Source organism: Ceratotherium simum, chromosome 2 (assembly GCF_057802395.1).
Source record: "Ceratotherium simum simum isolate JZ-2026a chromosome 2, ASM5780239v1, whole genome shotgun sequence".
NCBI classification, from domain to species: domain Eukaryota; kingdom Metazoa; phylum Chordata; class Mammalia; order Perissodactyla; family Rhinocerotidae; genus Ceratotherium; species Ceratotherium simum.
The window spans coordinates 78,694,756-78,712,062 of NC_141901.1; the positions used below are offsets into that span (position 1 = coordinate 78,694,756).

The window sequence follows — 17,307 nt, forward strand, 5'->3', positions numbered from 1 at the left end:
GGCAAGTGACCTGGCTTCCCATGGTGGACGGGTGCGGGCTGCACTTCCCCGCAGCGGCTTCAAACGAATCTCTCCCTGCGAGCGAGGAGAGAGGGACAGAAGGACAGCGCTTTAATACGGGGGGGGGTCTCGAGGTGTGGCACTGTAAGGCCTGTTGGTGCTAGCGGCCCTTTAGTGGGCGCCATGTCCTCCTCGAGGCCGGCCCTGGGGACCAGTCCTGGGCGGGAGAGCATCTACAGGAGAGCCCCTGCACGCCGATCGTGCCTCGCCGGTGGGGGGCGCTCTCCGTGGGACCGGTCGGACGCCCCAGGCAGGGCGGGGCAGGGCGGGGACGCGGCCCCTCCGCCCCCTCAGCTCCCGCCCTCGCTCCGCCAAACTTTCGTCGGGCTCCGGGCGCGTCGCAGCGGTCGCTGGACGGGAGACGCGCCGCCGCCTGCCGGTCCGCCCGCCCGCCGCGTCCCCCGCTGCTCTTCGCGCCCGGCCGGAGCCCGGCACCCGGTCGCCCCGTCGCGCTCGGCCCCGAGGGCATGCGGCAGACGCGGGGGCCCCCGCTCCCGGGCTCGGCGGCGCGGGCGAGCGTGAGCGGTGAGTGGGGCGCCGGGTGCGGGGAGGGTTCCGGAGCCGCGGCCGGCCGGGCGCGCGTGGGGAGGCCGGGGCGCACCTCCGCCGGTGGCCTTTCAGGGTTGCCTGGCTTGCAGCCCGGGCCCCAAACACTCCAAACACCTGGGACAGGACTCTCCAGGCGGGTGTGGGGCGCATCTTGTCCTTTCCCACTTTTTTTCTAGTGTAAAAAGCAATCGAGATGCAAAATCTGCGTTGCGTCCGCCGCTGCGGTGGGCTGGTGGCCTGGGCGCAAAGGCGCGGAGAGCGCGGCGCGGGCTCGGCTCTGCTTTTGCACAGGTGCTTCTTTTCCAACCTCAGTCTTAACAGCCATCCATGGTGAGCTGAGGTTCTCCCGTGGAGCCTAGGGATATAGCATTTTTCAGCCTCCAGTTACGCCCGGTACGATGGTGTGTCAGGGAGAGAACAGCTCGAAATATGCAAGGCATCTAAAGATTCGGGAAATAGTTATTAACTAACCAGTGACACTGTTGGGGGTTGTGCTTTGCGTGTGAGTGAAGGTCCCAAGATCCCCTCACCACCCGCAGACAAAAGTGCTTTGTTCTATAGCATTGTTACTTTATTGCTTTCCATCAGCAAGTTGCAACTATCCAGAATTGCTTAGAAATTTCTCAAGCTTGTAATTTGAGGAGTAACTGTGAATATTGGAAACAATTTAGTCTTATTAAGGTAATCATTAAAACGGCCCTCAAAAGCATTTGTAGGTCAATTTTTAACTGAATAATTTCCGCGAAATGTTTCCTCCTTAGTTTGTTATTGTCTATTGCAATGCATTTCTCCCTCCTCGCTACTTTGCTGCCCAGAGTGTTAGCTGGTCTTGGAATGTTACTTTAGATTTAAGGGCTGTTTAGCTTCTCACGGTTCCTACTTGTTTTTTATAAATTGGAGGATAAAGTAAACGTCAGTCACAAACAGCTGGTCCCTTCTTTACAAGTAGGTTATTTCATGCGCTGCACGGCATTGGCATCTCGTTAGTGCATGAATTTTTGTATTGCTAAGGAGAGTTGTTGGGTTTTCCAGTGAGCTATCAATAGTTACTAACCCTGCTTCCCATGAGAGACGTTGGATCCAGTTTTGTGTGGTCTGAGTCCAGTGAGTAGAATTTTCCTGTTTTTTGACCCAAAGTGATACCATTAGAAACACACAACCTTGGCTCTGTTAACACCATGCTTGTCTAATACGAACTGGGCCATTCTAAAAGGACCAGCAAGCAAACCCTGCCAGTGAGGCTTTTACACTTGAGATAAGCTTCCAGAGTTGTCTCTTATGCCTTGAAACGGTATGCACCTGGTATCATGTAGGAATCTGGACAGCTAACCATCTGGACATACGTTGATTGTCATTACCACATAACTAGGAAAATAGATCCTTTTGGCATATTTTTCTTGTCTTTTTTGTCTTTAGAATTCAAAACTTGGTAGCTTTAGCTACAAATGACACGTTCTCTTTTTTGAATCTGGCAAATGCATAAATCAAGTACCAGCCTCTTTATATTAGATCAAGTCTATTTTAGGTATCTGGCTGTTTAACAAGAGCTTTGATAGGACAGATCTGCATGTTTTCTATGAATGAGGACTGAAATGAAAACATTAAAATATGTGGTCATTTGTCAGGTATGTTCATCAGAACATATTTGAGGTTGTCCACAACATGTTAATTCATTCTCTCATTTTTCCAAAACACACACACGCAGAGGAGCAAATGCAGCATTTGCTAGGCGGCAACTGAGGCCCACACTCTCGAAGCTGTGCACCCGTGCCTCAGGCTGGCTGCTTCTCCAGCCTGGCTGCTTCCAAGTTTTCCACCTTCCTGTTGAGGAAAAGAAAGCCACCATAACTTCAGCTCAACCTCGTATTTCTGTGGGCTGGAGCAAGGAGAATCACTGTAACTTGAATGGGAATTACTCTAACTCAAATTACCCATTAGCCATTCTCCTTGGAGTATACATTAGTTCAGAATGCTCTCTGGCCTATGATTATACCCAACAGAGTGGTTAAGTCTGATTGCAAGTTTCTGAATGGCAGAGCCCAGGCCCAAGGCATTATTAATGTGGCACAAAGAGAAGAGCAGGGCTTTGCAATCAGACCAGCCTTTGTTCCAGGCCAGGCTTTGTGACCTTGGATACATTGCTTTGCCTCTCTAAGCCTTAATTTCCTTGTCTGTAAAAATGAAGATTATATCCACCTCTTGAGATTAAAAGAGAAAAGCACTTAGCAGGGTCTCTGATATACAGAAAGTACTCCTTAAATACTGGTTGCCCTCTTTCTTCCTAGATAAACATTGAAGTGTTGACATTTCTGTAAACATGGGTGCAATGTACAGACATACCTCAGAGATACTGTGGGTTCCATTCCAGACCACCACAATAAAGCAAATATTGCAATAAAGTGAGTCACATGAAACTTTTCCTTTCCCAGGGCGTATAAAAGTTATGTTTACACTCTACTGTAGTCTATTAAGTGTGCATTAGCATTATGTCTAAAAAAATGTACATACCTTAATTAAAAAATACTTTATTGCTAAAAAATGCTGACCATCATCTGAGCCTTCAGCGAGTTGTAATCTTTTTGCTGGGGGAGTGTCTTGTAAAAAATGCAATATCTGTGAAGCATAATGAAGCGAAGTGCAATAAAATGACGTATGCCTGTACATTGTTCTGGCGAAAATGGAGAGTGCAAAGATGGATTCCCAAGCTGTAGGTGGCTTAGAGATGTCCCACACACTTTCTGTACTTGCTTTCCCCTTTCCTCGCCATGGTCCTTTTGCTCCTCCCTCCATCATTCCTCCTTTGGGTACTGAGCTGCCTCCTCTCTGGCCTTGCTGATCCTTTGTCCCTCGTCCTGGTTCTGTATGTATGGGGAGAAGTCCCCCGGAACTTAGTGCTGCCATGGATGGGAGAGGTGGAGGTGAGGGGTAGGGAACTGTCTGCAGAAGCCCTGAGAGTTTGAGCTTTTACAATGCTGGGTCAGAGAGGCAGTGGAGTCTGGGTTTTAATTCCAGCCCTACTTTTGTGAGCTCTTGTGGCCTTGAACAAATTGCTTGTCATCCTTGAATCGGTTTTCTCATTTACACAATGGGGATAACAATTCCTTTATTACCTCCCTGCATGGGTTGTTGTTGGGTCCCATTAAGTCATGGTGTGAAAGAGCTCTGTACTCCATGAAGGCCACATAAACTTTGGAATTCAAGAGGCAGGGCCTCCAGATGTCGGTCACCCCAGGCAGGCTGTATGGAGGTGGTAGAATCTCTATGTGGGTGTCGGGTGTGCTACGTGGACATTGCTGCAGCCCTCCACACCCCTCTCTCCTGCCCTCTGATGTTGAAGGAGACTTCAAGGAGGAAATCCTGCCAAAGGTTGAGAAACTGCTGCATGGGTAATATGAGAGGAAGATAAATTTCAGGACTGAGATCACCTAACACTGCGTGATCGAAGGCATGGGGCAAAGTTCTAAAGAAGCTTTAATTCTGTCTTAGAATTGCCTGTACTGTCTGCTCATCTCAGTTCTTAGTGGACAAGAACAAGGAGCTGGCTGACCAGCCAGTAAGTCAGAGGAGAGTGGTAATGGCATTCATCAGACGTTGACTTGGGCTGCTCTAGGCTGTCCTCACTGCCCTCTGCCTTCTTGCTAACCTGAGTGTCTAAGGTTCACTCTGCAAAGCACTAAACTGACTCAAGGCATTTCCCCCTCTCAAACAATTAAGCTAATTATTTAATTTCGTCTGAAAGACGTGTGTTGCTCTCTGCCTGACCTGCCTGGTGAGCCAGGAGAGCAGTACCCAGTGAGAGGAAGGTTCAGACTTCCTGGGTTGTACCCACCCCCTCTTCACTCCCTGGCTGATATCCTCCTCCTTGTTCCTCTTCCCTCTTCATTTCCTGGCCTGGCCTCTGCAACACCTGACCCCTTGCCTCCTGTCCTGTCTGCCTACTGCCTTGAACTCCTCCCTTGGCTGTGACCCCTGACACCACCCCGCTCCTGTGGACCTTGCCGCCCCTCCTCAGATGTGAATCACTTATATATCTTAGGCTAAGCCAGACTGGGTGTCACTCTAGGAAACAACTGCCCAGTACAGCCTGCCCCACCCCTTTGTAAGGATGTTAGTCAGCCCCCCTAATTACTCATCAGCTAGTCCTGTGTCTTCATTGCTCCTGGGACATTAGGCTGGAGGTTCTACTAGCCCTGGCTTTGACCCAGCCGTGTACAGATTCAGTGGTATCATCAAGGGATGGCTTGGTAGATGGCAGGGCTGGGTTGGAGCTACTTTAACTCCTCCATAAGCTCCACCAGTTTGCCCTGAGGCCCTCCAAACAAACATGCACTCTAAATAAAAGCCGTGTGCTTGCTTTGTCAATGCAGCTTTAAGGCAAGCCCCCTGATCTCCCCTTTCAGCCAGGCTGCCCCAAAGCTCCTCTTCTATAGAAATTCTAGAGCTGCCCCCAGATGGACTCAGACCATGTAAGTTAAATGCAGGCGGTGGAGGCAGAGGCATTCACTCCCCAAGGGGAGCTAGAAATGCAGAGTTAAGGCTCAGAGCCCTTGGGAGTAACTAGTTATTGAAGACCAAAGCCAGGGATCAGGTATAGAACATCACTGAATCATTTGCCTCCTGCCCTGCTTGATTTTAGTAGCTTAGTCCTTTGAATGGGGGCCCTTTTCCTGGGCTAAACTGTCACGTGAGTCTGGCAAAGAGAAAATAAGTATAATCTTTTTTTATATCACCATGGCATTTGGGTTAGTCAGGGTTCTCCAAAGAAACAGAACCAACAGGATATATATAGATAGATATGAGGAGATTTATTATAGGAATTGGCTCATGGGATCCTGGAGGCTGAGGAGTCCTATAATCTGCCATCTGCACGCTGGAGAACCAGGAAAGCCAGGGTAGTGTAATTCAGTCTGAGTCTGAAGGCCCGAGAACCAGGAGCACTGATGTCTGAGGGCAGGAGAAGATGTATGTTCCAGCTCAAGCAACAGGGCAGAGTCGCCGTTCTGCCACCTTTTTGTTCTCTTCAGGCCCTCGGTGGATGGGATGATGCCCACCTGCCTTGGTGAGGGTGATCTTCTCTACTCAGGCTACGAGTCAAATGCAAATCTCTTCTGGAAACACCCTCACAGACACATCCAAATAATGTTTTGCCAGCTATCTGGGCATCCCTTAACTCAGTCAAATTGACACATAAAATTAATCATTGTACCACCAAATCAGGAAATTGACATTGGTACAACACTACTGTCCAATCCACAGAGCCCTTTTATATTGCATCTGTTGCCCCCATATGTCTCTTTTTCCTGTCTGATCTACGATCCATGTTAAATGTATTTGTCATATCTCTTCTGGAATTGTCCCTCAGACTTCCCCTGTTCCTAAAGTCCTTGCAGTTGTAGAGGTCTTACATTCTGTAGGGTGACTCTCACCCTGGGACTAGCAGGTATTTCTTCAGAACCAGACTCAGGTCATGCATTCTTGGCAGGAACTTCTCAGCGTATCACATTAGAAGGTACACGATGTCAACCTGTCCCACCATTGGAATATTGGCCTAGATCACCTGGTTATGTTAGTGTTTGCCAAATCTCCTTACCTTAAATTCACCCATTTCCCCTTTGAAATTTATTGGTGTTTGTGGGAAGGTATTCCAAGGTTAAGCTAATAGCCTGTTCCTCGTTAAACCTCCACTCCAGCCTTATCACTCGTTGTTGACTTCTGCCTGAATCAGCCACCTCTATGAATGTTGCCAAATGGTGATTCTTTATTTCCATCACTCCTTCAACATTTATTCACTGACATTCTACTATAAGGGAGAACTTTCTTTCTACCTCATATATTTATTCAGTGATATGAAGTTTTCATGGATTCCTTTTGTAGTCAATACATTGAAATCTGTTAGGATCATCTGTTTTGATATTCAAATTGTCCTCAGTTTGAGCTGGCTCCTGTGTCCTTTTGACATCCCTATCATTCACTGAGCATTTTTAAATTTTCTGGCACCACAAGATATTCCAAGTTCATCTTGTACTTTCCCTGACCTAGTTAGTCCTCCCTTTTGGTAGAGAATGGTATTTAGAAACCAAGATATGGAAAGTTGCTGTACCCATGTTACTTAGGTGTCTTTGCTTTAGGACAGAGCTAGGAAATATGTGTATATACATGTATACATTTATAAATTTTTCTACATTAGGCCATGTATTATAAAATCGTGAGTTCGTACTAACATCTCCAATTCCAGTCCAACACCAAGAGCTCTTTCTATTCTTACCCCTTTATATCTTTGTACGTATCTTCTCTGGCAGTTAGAAACTTGACTTCCATTATCTTCAGTATTTTTACTTATTTGCTTAAAGTAGCCCATCTCCCAACCACAAAGGCCATCCTGCCTCTATTGTGCCAACCTCTCTTCCCACTGCCTCTTGTCCTTGGCTGCCAGGCCTGCTAGTCCGTGTGTCTATGCAGCTTCATTATCAGCCTCCAGTCCCTCCAGCTCATTGCTCTGTGTGGCCCCCAACTGTAGCCCATGCCTCTGTGCAACTTGCCAAACTCCCTCTCATCATGTTACATTCTCAGCCACACGCTGACCCCACAGTTCTGGGGAGAGAAGAAAAGAGAAGGCCAAGGAAGAGAGAAGAATATGGAAATAAAGCAAAGATAGGAATAGTATATATATTTTTAAAGATTTTGATACATATTGCCAAATTGCCCTCCCCAAAAGTTGTATCAATTTACATTCTCACCAGCTTGTCATGAGGGTGCCATTTTCCCTATACCCTTGCCAACACTGAATTTTATTCACCTGTTTAGATGTTGTCAATCTGATAGCACTTCTCTTTTGTCTCTATTACAGCTCATGCCATACTCAGCCCTGCATTATTCTTCTGTGTCTCCTCTTACCCTTTAGATCAGGGTTTCTCGACCTTGGTACCACTGACACTTTTGGGCTGGATAATTCTTTGTTGTGGGGACTGTCTTGTGCATTGTAGCAGCATCCCTGGCCTCTACCTGCTACATGCCGGGAGCACCCCTAGTCATGTCTATCCCAGATGTTTCCAGATATTGTGGGTATCCCTGGGGGGAGTGGAGCATTGGCTCTGGCTGAGCACCCACGACTCTAGATTATGAGCTTCCTGAGGGCATTTTATATCTTTATGCATGTTTTTGTACATCTCTGTCTTTCTCTTGCATATAGTGAACCATGCGGAAATTTTATCTGGACAAGGATGAGAGGAATCAGTGGTTGGGTAGATCCACTGTAACAGGACCAGTGGAACTTGCCCATTGCTTGTATGCAAATTCTATTAACATCCAAGAGAGGGAAAGGGAAAGGAATGTCAGCAAGGTTAAATTTCCATGGATTGCTACTAGGTCATTACCAGTCTTTCTCAGTTAATTTCCAGTCTAATTTCCTATAGTCAGATAATTGAAGTTTGTGGCCTAGTTCAGCTGGTGGGCTCTATTTTGTTGGTGGGGAAAGCAAAATGCTTTAGGAGAAGGTGTTTCTTAAGTTACGTTGTTCAACATGTTAGAAGTAAACCGGGTTGCTTGCTCTTTTCTGAGCTTTCTCTGAAACAGGCAAACTGACTAATCATTGCTATTTTCTATCATGTATTTAGAGTTTTATTCTGTCATTTTCATTTGATTATATGGACTTTTTCGCATAAACTCTTGTCAAAAATTCCAAGTAGAGATACACTTACAAATTTTTATTGACATTTACCGCAATCATATTATAGTTCTTCTAGAATCAGTAAATGTTTGCAAAAGGCATTTAATGTCATTACGCAGAACAAATCTGCATATTTCATTTCTTGTGGGGGCATAGAATTAACTACCCAGAAAAGGCTGTAATGGTCAGTGTGTTGAGAGAGTGAATCTGTCTCTCCCAGTTTTAGTTTTCTTCTCTGTAAAATAGAGAATGCTACACTGCCCATCTCACTGTGGGATCAAATGGGAAAAGAGATGTGAACTCACCTTGAAAACTGTTCAGTGGTGTATCAAGGAATGTATTTTGATGGATCGCTCCAAGATCCAGATAGAGTGGTCTAGAGGAAGCTTGGTAATATAATTAGAAGCTTAAACATCAGATTTTCAACCCAGTTGGCTGAATTCTTCTCATACATATTCCATATTCATCTGTGACTAAATGTTTTCAGTGGTAGTGAAAAACACCAGCTAATAACTCTGGACCGGCTGGTAGAGGAGAGAAGGACTTGGCTTTGGGGTTGTTATGCTGGTGACCCACCCAGTCTAAGGGAGGGGTTTCCTCTTTTGGTCTCCCCTCCCCAGTAATCTGTTTTGGGACTCCCTCTCCCCTACCTATTAGGAACAGGCTCTCCCTGTTGCTTACTGGACTTATCTGACTCCTCTGGACTTAGAAGCAGGCTGAGGCTTTACACCAGCTACTTCGTTCACTTTGTCCCAGTAACGCAATAACGTGACACGTTAGAGCTTGTCTCCCTTTTACAGGAGAGGAAATTGAGACTCAAAGAGGTGAAGTAACTTTCCTCAGGCTCCACTGAAAATAACAGTAATGAAATTAACAGTATGTGTCAGAGGCTATTCTAAGAACTTTATTTAAATCTCCCAACAACCTTAGGGAGAAGGTGCTATTATTGTCACCATTTTATAGATGAGGAAATTAAGGCACAGAGAGGTTAACGAACTTGCTGGTAAGCAAGTCTTCAAACTCAGGCCAACTATCTCCAGAGGCTGTGCTCTTTAGCATGTAGATATCCAGTTTCGCCAACACCGTTTGTTGGAGAGGCTATCTTTTCCCCATTTTGTATGCGTGGGTTTATTTCTGGGCTCTCTATTCTGTTCCATTGGTTTATATGTCTGTCTTTATGCCAGTACCATACTGTTTTGATTATTGTAGCTTTGTAATATGTTTTGAAATCAGGAAGTATGAGGCCTCCAAATTTGTTTTTCTTTCTGAAGATTTTTTTGGCTATTTGGGATCCTTTGTGGTTCTATATGAATTTTAGGATTTTTTTTTTTCTATTTCTGTAAAAAAATGCTATTGGGATTTTGATAGGGATTGCTCTGAATCACTTTGAGTAGTATGGACATTTTAACAATATTAAGTCTTTCAATCCTTGAACACAGTATGTCTTTCCATTTATTTGTGTCTTCTTTAATTTCTTTCAGCAATGTTTTGTAGTCTTCAGTGTACAAATCTTTCTCCTCCTTGGTTAAGTTTATTCCCCCAGTATTTTATTCTTTTGGATGCTATTGTAAATGGGATTTTTTTTTTAATTTCCTTTTCAGATTGATTGTTGTTAGTGTGTAGAAATGCAACTGATTTTTGTATGTTGATTTTGGATCCTGCAACTTTACTGAATTCATTTATTAGTTCTAAGAGATTTTTTGTGGAGTCTTTAGGGTCTTCTGCTTATAAGACTGTGTCATCTGCAAACAGATATCATTTTACTGCTTCCTTTCCAATGTGGATATCTTTTATATCTTTTTCTTGCCTAATTACTCTGGCTAGGACTTCCAGTATGATGTTGAACAGAAGTGGCCAGAGCGGGTATCTTTGCCTTGTTCCTGATCTTAGAGGAAAAGTTTTCAGTTTTTCACTGTTGAGTACGGTGTTAGCTGTGGGGGCCACGCTGTTTAACCACTCTACTCAGCTGCTTATCTGCTAGTATTTGAACCCAGAACCTGAAGCCCGTGTTCTTCTACTGCACCATGTTGTCTCTCCCCTCCCTTCTCACTCCCTTCTCCACTCCTGCCTCCCTGCTTAGTTTCAAGCAGCAGAGGAAGGAAGCAGCAGTGCCTTAAGCTCAGTCACTGTGGCACTGGGCCCGTCCTTAGGCAGGGGAAATTCTTTCCTGAGCTGTCATTTTAGTATAGGTATGGGATGACTTTGTTGTTGCTCCTTGTTAAATTGAAGTGTCAGAGCATGAACGGTTACACCTCCAGAATACCAATTGTATATTCCACTGAATTTTTTAGAAATTTTGAATTATCTTACTTTCTTTGGAAGTACTATCTATCATTTACTGTGTACTTCCTGTGTGCTGAGCATCTTGCTAAGCACTTTATAGACATTGTTTTATTTAGTCTTTTCAACAATCCTTTATGGTTGTTGTGGTTATTTTGTCGTTTTTAGAGAGGAAGTAAAAGGCTCTGCCTGGATCAGCAGTGTGCCAGGTTAGAGCCATTGCTGAAAGTGATGAGCGTACCTCTGACCCAGGTCCAGCTGACACAAAACTTCTGCTTCTTTCCCCTCATGACCTTGCCCCCCTACGTGTCACAGCCTGTATGCTTTCCTTGCAAGTGTTTAGTTTACCAGAACTCCACAGGTCTGGCCTTCCCTTCTCTAAACTCTGTTTTAAATACCCATGCTAAAATGTTCATTTCTTTCTTTGTTCTGATCGACAAACATCCATTCTATAATGGAGGAGAAGAAACAAGAAAACCACACACGCGCGTGAAACAAACAACTCCCATTCAGAAGAATGGGAGACGTGTAGCAGCTGCGGGTGCATAAAAATGATGAAGCCCTGCTGGGCAGGAATTATTAAGACTTCCCTGCCCTGACCGTGGTGTAAGTTCTGTGGTTGGTCCCTGCTTCTGCGCTCTGGGAGAGGCCTCCGGGGGGCCCTGGCTTTGCCTCAGTTCTATGGGAAGTTCTTCTTTGTCCGTTACCCTCTGTGGCCATATCTGAATGGGGTGTTGCAAAGTCTGTGCTCCTTGGGGGAGAATGAACATTCACCTTTCCAGGTCAAGCTGTGGCTTCCATGGCAATATAATTCCTTAAAAATTAGTTCATAGGTTTTTGGTCTGTTTGCTTCTAGTCAGTACAACTCGCCAGTTACCACATCCACATTTTGTTCTAGACCAAGTTCTTAAGCATGCCTTATTTCCCAACTTCTGCGCCTGGCCCACCTCTCTCTTCCTTTCTTTGGTGTCTTTACCCAGAAGCCCTCTAAAATGTGGACTTGGGCGGGAAGATGCACTGTTACTCTGATCTATACTGTAGGCCTGCCTTCCTTTGTTCCACTGCAAATATCTTATTTAGAAGCCTTTGAGAAAGGCTGTGCGGGTGTGTGGGGAGGTGTGGTTACTATTTTCTGCTCTTTAGGGTTACAAAAGCAGTTAACTTTTCTGATCCTCTAAGGCTCCCAGTTTTTGGATGCTGTCTATTCTTTTCTACCTTTGCTTACAAACTTACAATTCTTGCCTGAGCTCCTCTCTTTCTTGTGCTGCCTTGCTAAAAGCTGCAAGAAGCAGCCAATGTGTGCTCACATTCCAGAGTTGGAACTGATCTTGGATTACAATGAAGGACATCTATGAGGTAGACTCCACTGTGCAGGGATCTGTTGGATCCAATGTAGTCATCTTTATTTTATATAACCCTTATAACCGTGGGTAAATCACTCATTTACTGAATCACTTACTATAGGTAGAGAAATTTACTAAGGTTCTGGTATGCATAAGGGGACATTGAGGACATCAAAAGAATGGTGACACTGGTCCATGCCCTTGGAGATATGATTTATTCCTCTTTCTTTCTCTGAGAGTTGTTGTATTTATAACTAGGAAATATTGTATGTACTAGATCTTACTAAAAGATTTAAGAAAATCCATAACATAGTAAAACCTTGCAAATAATACTTTTGGTTATATTACAGTGTGCTTTAAATGACATCTGTATTATTCAGAGTTTTATAGGAAACAGGTGATACAGTCAAACTGGTAATTGGAGGAGGGGATGGTAACTGGGGGAGGGCAGAGTTCATGGAAACCAACAAGAGATGGTGCAGTGCCCCAGAGGAGCAGTTAACACCAGAGGCGTAGGAGACAGGGAGGCTGCCTGTATGGAGAGGCTGCCTGATGGGAGCTAACCCAGCCAACCCACAGCAGCCTGGCAGGGAAGGAGCAGGGGAAACCAGTTTCTCAGCCTCAGCCTCCTCCCTCCTCCCCATCTCTTGCTGTACCTTTCATTGGCAGGAGCTGGAGGGCGAGGAAGCCTGTGGCTGCAGTCCCTCAGGGTGAAGAGAAGGTTAGAGAGGGGAACTGGAGTGGCCAATGGATGAGATCAGGCACAGCATTCAGATACCTTTTGTATGCATTTCTGTGACCTAGCTACCTCTACACAGATGTGCTGTCTTACTACCAGACAGGCATGGGGAGGGAGAGGGAGGCAGGATGGGGAGGATATGAGCCTCCTGCTTTAGTGATGAATCCTGCTTCCTAACCAAAGCTGGAAGTCCTGCAGGAGACTGTGACTTGATTGTTTAGCAATAGCAGTGCTCTCTTTTAGAACCACTGAAGCCTTGCTTAAAACAACTGTTTGCCACTACAGCCACATGTTTTGAAAATATGATTTTCCTTTTCCTAGAGAGTTTCAGGATGGAGTCAGACACTAACCTGGGCTGGTGTGGTCTCCAGAGGCTTGGAGGGGGTCACTGCTGATCGCTATTGACCTGTCATTGGTAACAGTGAGGAGTTATTTGGAACAAAACATGTAGAACAAGAGACGCTTGGATATCCTTCTCGGAACAGGAGGCAGGAGATGGGTCACGAAATGGAGTGAGTGAGGGAATGCAGTACCACAGTGAGCTTAGGAGCAGCAGTTTGGACTAACAATTTTCTGTTGCGAATTTTATAACGTAAAGAAATCAAATTTTCTTCTCATAGGAAGGCATTTGCTGTAAGCAGGAACTTTAGAATTTCTCAAAATATATTTTCACAGAGTGACAAAGTTCTTTGTACAAGAAGACTATTTCTTTCAACTATGAATGTCCACGCTTTAAATTTTGCCATTCTCTCCTCCTTCAAACAGTAAAGTTACTGACATGTGATTACACAATGCTCTAAGGATTATGTGCTATATAATAGAATATATGGAGTTATATTATGTATAAATATTATTAATTTTAAGCATTTTGATTAGCATTTTTCCTTTAAGAGGGTCAGAGGACAAAATGTATTTGTCATCTTCCTAGACTAATGAATTAGATGACATTAAAATTGTATAATAGATAAAGTAAACACAAAGATTTACATTACATTTAGATAAGCTAAGTCAGGGAATTTGCTGATCATATAAAATCTGTATCTTACCTCTTTTATTTGGTTTAGTTCTGTATGTTTTCAAGTTTGCTTTCCTGTTTAGTCAAAAGGTTTAAGACAGTCTTCAGTCATCAATGACATCTGGGGAACAATGCCTTTGATTATAACTGTTTATTAAACAAGTCCTGGAGTAGAAGCTGTGTATATATACCATGGCCTCTTGGAAATCTACCCACTCGATGGAGAGAGAGAGAAAGCAGTAGTTGGACCAGCTGACGTACAGCAGGCGGTCCTCCCTACATAAACATGCACTGGCACAATAACCTATTTATTCTGCTTAGTTCAGGCTGCAGCTTTCCCCTATGTGTCACCACCTCTGAGCAGAGGATGACTTGAAGCACGGAAGTTTCTCATTTCCCAAGGACACCCACTGTGTGCGCCTGCCCCTCCTCAGTGTGGCTGCTTTCTTGGGACCTTTACTAATAGTAGAGGCACTTGGGTGTATTGTGGAGACCTTGCTGCTCTCTGGAGAACAGAGGATCTAAATCCCAACAATTTTATGTGCCTGAGTTTACCATTCGTTCTTAAGAAACAGAATAATGAAACTTCAGCAAAGTTGAATTTAGCTTTCTTAAGAGAAACGATCTAGTTTATTAAGATAGGGTGGCAGATTTGTAACAGCCCTGCACTTAACAGGCGCCGCTAAAGTATTAGGTTTACCCAAGAGTATCAAAGGCTTCCAGTACACTATTATAGACAGTATCTGTTTAAATTGAATTTCAAACAAATTGCTACTTCTCTGTGTGTTTTACCATAGCAAAGAGTAAAGTAATGGCTTATGAAACGTGTGGGCTTTATTTATCTTGAAATTGTTGCATTATAGTAGAGTTGATAACATCCTCTCCCTCCTCTCTTTTTAAAAATATTTATTTATTTACTGAACAGTTTTATATTTACAGAAAAATTGAGCAGATATTAGAGAGTTCCCATCTTATATCCCCGTTCCTGCACATAATTTCCCGTTATTAACATCTCACATTAATATAGTACATTTGTTATAATTAATGAACTGATATGGATACATTATTATTAACTAAAGTCATACTTTGTTCAGATTTCCTTAGTTTTTACATAATGTCCTTTTTCTGTTCCAGGATCCAGGATACACATTATATTTAGTTATGTCTCCTTAGGTTTCTCTTAGCTGTGACAGTTTCTCAGATTTTCCTTGTTTTTGATGACCTTGCCAGTTTTTTGAGGTGTCCTGGTCAGGAATTTTGTAGACTGTCTCCCAGTTGGGATTTGTCTGAGGTTTTTGTCATGATCAGACTAGGGTTATGGGTTTTTGGGAGGAAGATCACATTCTTAACATATATCAAGGTTACAGACTAGCAACATGACATCACTGTTGATGTTGACCTTGATCACCTGGCTGAAGTTGCGTTTGTCAAGTTTCTCTGCTGAAAAGTGACTCTCCTCCCTGCCCAATACTGTCCTCTTTGAGAGGAAGTCATTATGCACAGCCCACACTTAAAGAGTGGAGAGTTATGTTTCCCTCCTTTAGGGTGGATTATCTACATAATTTATTTGGAATTCTTCTGCATGAGAGATTTGTCTCTTCTTTCTCATTTGTTATTCAGTCACTTACTTATATCAATAGGGACTCATGGATGTTTATTTTATACTTTGGGTTATAATCCAATACTACTTCGTTTATTTTGTTGCTCAGATTGTTCTTGCTTTGGCCATTGGGTGCCCCCCTCTTTTGAAGTTATGTTCAAAGAGAAATCATAGTGTCTGATGTCCATAATGATGGGATAAGTCTCTATTGTGGGACTGCCCTTCAGACCACCCTGTCTTGTCTGCTCTGGTGAAGCCACTGTTCAAGGGTGGCAAACCCTACTCCTCACACCTCTCAGCCAGCAGGGCTTGGAGTCAAGTCTATAGAGAGAAATGAAAGAGTTGTCAGACCCAAATTAGAGAGTATGCCGAAGAAGAAGACAGTAATAATGCTCAGTTTGGGTAAGTGGTTGGAGTGCACGTGGGCATGTGTATGCAAGGATACTTCATTTAATTCTACATTTAACAAGGATTTACTGAGCGCCTACTACGTGCAGGGCATTGTTCCAGGCACTGAGGATGTGTCATAACAACACAAAGTCCCTGACTTCCTAAGTGCATGGGGAGACCCACCATAACCCCAAGTCGATAGAGTCAGATAGTGAGAAATGCTGTAAAGAAAAATAGAGCAGAGGTAAAGGGTGAAAGTGCAGCAGGGTGGGTAAGGTGCTCCTTCAGAGACTGGCAGGGAAGAGATCTCTGATGAAGTGACATTTGAGCGGGAATGAGGTGGAGAATGAGCCTTGTGAGCATCTGGGGGAAGAGGCTTCTGGATGGAGGGAACAGCAAGTCTGAAGGCCTTGAAACTAATGCTAAAATGAACCTCAGCGATCATATGTGGGTCTGAATCTCCCGTGCTATCCCGATTTTGCCATTAATATGAATTATTAAAAAGAATTCAGTGGGCAAACATGATTGCTTATACAAGAGTGGTCTCTCTTCTGGCTGTTAGCTACCAACTAACCTAGCCTCCAAGTCCCATTGGGCTGGGGTTTCCAGACGGGAGAGGACTGTTCTGCATTTGTGGACCAGAGAGAATAAGCCCAGCACTGAGCGACCTTGATTTTGTTGCACTCTGATTCTTCCTAGGAGGAAGAGGAGAGTGTTACTCAAAGCCAGCTGAAAGGCTAGCAGCCAGTTGTCTTGTAAGATGTAGCTAGAAATACAAGCCGCTTGAGTGGTTTTCAGATCTTAATTTTCATAATTGTTTCCACATTATGGGCTGGCTGGACATCTTTTCAAAGAATCAAGTTGGGAGAGTCTAAATGAGAGCTTTGCTCCTGAAGTTTTCATTTGGATTCCGCATATAGACTTTCTAAACCATCATTTTATGAAGTCTTAAATTACTGAAGTTTGAAGTTGTGGTAATAGCTCCAAAGTTTAACATCTTTTGTTTCTGGGTCAGAACAATTCGAACCCTCTAAACCTTTAATATAAAAAAGAGAAAAGAAAAGAAAGAAAAAAAAAGAAAAACAGCGTGGGATTTGGCAGAATTAAAGTTTAGCAATGTCACACTAGTCTTGAAATTGACCATATTGTGTGGCCTATTAGCATAAAATTTGAAAACATATTTTCAGAAAATTGCTTTTTCTTTACTTCTCAGGGCTAGTAAAACAAAACCAAAAAAACACAAAAAACAAAACCCCAAAGGCTATTTATAATTTTATTTATTTATTTTCCCCCAAAGTCCCAGTAGATAGTTGTATGTCATAGCTGCACGTCCTTCTAGTTGCTGTATGTGGGACGCAGCCTCAGCATGGCTGGAGAAGCGGTGCGTCGGGTGCGTGCCCGGGATCTGAACCTGGGCTGCCAGCAGCGGAGCACGGGCACTTAACCGCTAAGCCATGGGGCTGGCCCCCAAAGGCTATTTAGAATGCCCCAAATATTTTATAGTGCAAGACAGTCTTTGAAGGTGATTTGATCAGATCGTTCTATTTTGGTAATTTTATGTTATTGTCAGTATGACTCTAGCTCTTGGTTCTGTCTGTGTTTGGGGCGGTGGAGAGAGTGTAGAGTTATAGATCCACGTGGGAGAACAGCTGCAGGAGTAGAATC

General features: G+C 44.0%; 1 protein-coding gene across 1 annotated transcript in view; it reads left to right on the plus strand.

Annotated features, from left to right (window-relative positions):
• The first annotated feature begins 435 nt into the window (after positions 1 to 435).
• The window catches only part of LPAR3 (lysophosphatidic acid receptor 3), a 71,728-nt gene continuing 54,856 nt past the window's right edge, over positions 436 to 17,307 (plus strand). Inside the window, exon 1 of the mRNA XM_087420115.1 lies at positions 436 to 585. The gene's annotated coding sequence lies outside the window, so the exon portion shown is untranslated. The remainder of the gene's footprint in view (positions 586 to 17,307) is intronic.